We start from the raw sequence: 4,225 nt of genomic DNA on the forward strand, positions 1-4,225 counted from the left end.
AACATCAATTTTTACATTCCCAATTATAGACACTTTTTTATAATCTAATTTCCATTTTATTTTTAAAAAAAAACAAAACTCATTTTCATATTTCGTAAAATAATTAAAACTCCTATATTTTTTGATCTTTTATCGTACACTTAATACCAAAAAATGTTTATGAGACAAAAACTTATACGATGTGTGACAATAAATTTTATTTCCTCTTAATTCCTAAAATTAAGCCAACCGTTTATTTCATTTTAAAAAAATTATTTTCTAGAAACTTTACAAAGAAGAAAAAAATCGCCCTCTTTTGTCCGCAATCGTACGTATAACAAGGACTTCAAAAATATGATTTAAAAAATAATATTGTTTAATATTCTAAACAAAGTGAAAAGTTCAAATTGGGGTTCTTCTTCTTCTTCTTTTTTTGGGTTTTTCTAAAAAAAAAAAGTTTGATAATCTCGCCCATTTACACATTGCAGTCGAATTAATTCATCGACGATATTTGGGCATCAGACTTCACCATAATATCTTCTCGTCCTAACATCATTTCATGGCTTTATTTAAATTCGTTCATTAATTAAAACATAATTTTTAAATCCAAAATAGTTATAATTTAAATTACTGTCGGGTCGAATTTCATTAATATCGTTGAAGATTTCATTTGAATTGATAAATTTGTTTTGGACGTATATATTCCTTTCGAAGAATGCATTTCAAATGACACATATATTTGATGTTTTAAAATAAACAACAGACACTATTGAAATATGATAATTTACTAAGCAGTGGATCCAAGATTAAATTAAATTTCATCTATTTAAGCAAACAAAAGAATTTGAAATTCATTATCTCAAATTCATCAATTTAAATACGATCTAAAGCACATATGCTAGAAGTTTTACTATCTTGCAGCCGCAAACGAACAATCTCGCAAAAATTTCAACACAGAAAAAAAAATGCATTAGTGCATTTGGAGTAAAAAAAAATTAAAATCAAATGACCTAATTCATAATCTAAATTTATCATATCAGTTTGAATAGTTTCGAATCCGATAAATTAGAAAATTCATTGAATATTGCTATTATTGAGGTGGGAACATTATTTCAACATTAAAAAATTTGAAATTAGACTTTAATGCATGCATCTGATTTACACTTGAATGGCCTTTAATTTGACCGAAGGGATATTATAATTAAGCTTAAATACATTATGTTTTGTCCAAACTTATATGTCATGCACACACATGCGATTACGTCAGACAACTTTTGTACAAACTCCAAAATATATCATATTATTTTAGGTTATTTTTTGGATAGATAGATTTGAAATAGATTGATTTCTATTATAATTTTATTATTAATAATGAAATAATAGGTTAATTCTTAAATTCATATCTTATTTATTTACATATTTGTTACACAAAATAGAATTTATTTCAAATACATCGATTATTGGGTGAACTTATAAACATGCAAAAGTGGAAGTTTATAGTCTTGCTTCTTTAAAACTACAAACATATATGTGAAATACATCCATCCAAATGCAGAGTAAATTGCATCCAAGCCCTAGCCCCTTCTAACATGTTGAAATGACACAAAACTCTAAGAAATATTTATAGACATCGAAGTCCTTAATAAAGCATTCAAAACAGACAAGGTTCGTCGGGCCAGCTCATCCGCCATCAAAAAAATTAGCGGGTTAGATTACAGTTTCAATGGCCAGTTTGGATGTAACATCAGCATTTTTGGGTTTTAGTATATGACAAGTTAACAATTTTCGATGACACATCAATATTTTTCGACGTCATGACAGTATTTTCTGGTGTCTTCAGCATCTGACAAGTCAAAACTTTTCGATGTTACGTCAACATTTTTCGATTTCATGTCAGTATTTTTCGATGTCACGTCATCATTTAAAATTGTCACATCAACAATTGAATGAAAATAGTCGAAAATTAAAATGTAATCTAATAAAACCGCACTTTAAAATTTAGCGGACAAAATTACGCAATTAAAGTTAGTGGACAAAAAAATATATTTCTTTTTAGATTTTGCAAGGACATTTAAGATATTTTGAAATAGTAAACACAATTATCTTGTAAGTTAAAAACATACATAATAATATATTATTCATCTACATACTCTACTCATCCCAACTTTATTTCTATTTCATCACCCTTATTACTCATCTCTTGTTCAAATAATATCAAATGGTATTATGGACTTAAAAGCTTATAAATATTTTATAGGGGGTTTTCTGTCACTTCAACATTTCACGAGAGACTTGCATGTACTTTACTAGATCAAATTCAAACATCAGATCTTCATCAACAGTCTCCGGCTCAACATCCGCCATGAGACACTAGACCTTCTCTTCATCGAAGTCTCGGAGCATGAAGGGTGTGAATCTGAGTCCGCTGACATGCTTTTGTTATCCTCAGCAACAAGCACCTTTTGATCTATCTTCTTCTTAAATTATTTCTTCTCATATCTCGATCTTTTCCTCATATGGCTTCTTATTGTCTTTTTTGGGCCTGTTACAATCTGCAATGAAATGACCTTTCTTCTCACTGTTAAAAACAACTTGATTATCATTCACTACAAGAAAAAAGGCCTACGACAACGGTTTTTCCCCGTTGTTGTAGGCCTTTTAAAACCGTTGTTAGAAGTCATGTGGTTAAAGGGTGTGCTCAAAGACAACGGTGAAAAACCGTTGTCGTAGGTATACAAAAGCATTGTTAAAGGTCATGTGGTTAAAGAATTCACTAAAAGACAACGGTTCTGGAGTGATGTTGTAGTTACAATTTGCGACGGTCTTTAAACAACCGTCGCAAATTTATTTGCGACGGAAATCATCGTTATCCGTCGCTAAAATTAGCGACGGGCGTAATAAAAATTGTCGCTAAATAGCGACGGTTTTATACACCGTCGCTAAATTTAGCGACGGTTTTAATTCAATTTCGTCGCTAATATTAGCGACGGTCTTTTATACTTTCCGTCGCTAGTTTTGTCAGTAAAATAAAAAAAAAATTCAGTCGAAAATATTATATTCTTGATTTTAAAAATTTATTAAACTTTAAAAAAAACGAAATTAAAATTGTGTAAGAGAGAAAAATTTTAAGTGTTGTGAAGTGGTAAAAATTTATTAATCTTTGAAGAGAAAAACGAAATGAAAATTGTGTAAGTGAGAAAAATATTAAGTGTTGTGAAGTGATAGGGTAGAAAATGGACTGAGGGTTGGGATATTTATAGACAGTTTGCGAAGGTTTTGATTAAACCGTCGCAATTAGCGACAACTATTTTTTCAACTGTCTGCCGATTTAAAATTAGCGACGCTTTTATAAGAACCGTCGCTAATTAGCGATCGGCGACGGTTTAATAAAATNAACGATTTTTAAAAAACGTTGTCGTAGGCAAAAAAAAAACGCTCATAGACAACGGTTTTTAAAAACCGTTGTCGTAGATATATCAAAGACAACGGTTTTAAAGAAACTGTTGTCTTTGAGCGGGTTTTTTTAGGCTACGACAACGGTTTTTGTTAAAACCGTTGTTAAAAGTAAAAAGACAACGGTTTTTGTTAAAACCGTTGTCTTTGATGTGTTGTTAAATAGGATTTTTGTTGTAGTGATTATCTTGATACTTTTTACGGCATGAATTTAATTTAAATTGGTTCTTCCTCATAATTTTGCTGAACTTTTTAACAAATAATGACATTTATTCATTGCTTATTTGATCTGCAGATTATCTGTTGGAATATTTTTTACTAGCGGTAGGAGTTTAAGTCATGACGACTAGAGCTTTGGTGGGTCATGGAATAGAAGGCTCCTCTTTTGTTCGAATCCCCAGCTCAAACTCATATGCTTTCAAGTTCGCAAATAGGTCATGAAGCTCAAACTCATGTGCTTTCAAGTTCGCAAATAGGTCATGAAGCTCGAGTTTGTCGAGGTCCTTGGACTCCCTTATAGCTACCACATTTACATCTCTTTCTAGGCAAGTTCATAATTAGAGTTTATTTACCAAGTGATGCAAGTTCAATAAAAAAAACTCCTAAATTGTTCATCAAAATCATTCAAAGTCTCATCGAGCTTCTTCTTTGCATTGTCAAAATTCTGAATTACCTTGATCAACTTGTTCTACTTCGCATGATCATTTCCCTCTCAAAGTTGGGTCATCTTCTTCAAGATTTCTTTAATGGCTGAACATGTCTTGATTTTAGTGAACATATTCTTATCGAAGGT

Source organism: Primulina huaijiensis, chromosome 15 (assembly GCF_012295235.1).
Source record: "Primulina huaijiensis isolate GDHJ02 chromosome 15, ASM1229523v2, whole genome shotgun sequence".
Lineage (NCBI taxonomy): Eukaryota > Viridiplantae > Streptophyta > Magnoliopsida > Lamiales > Gesneriaceae > Primulina > Primulina huaijiensis.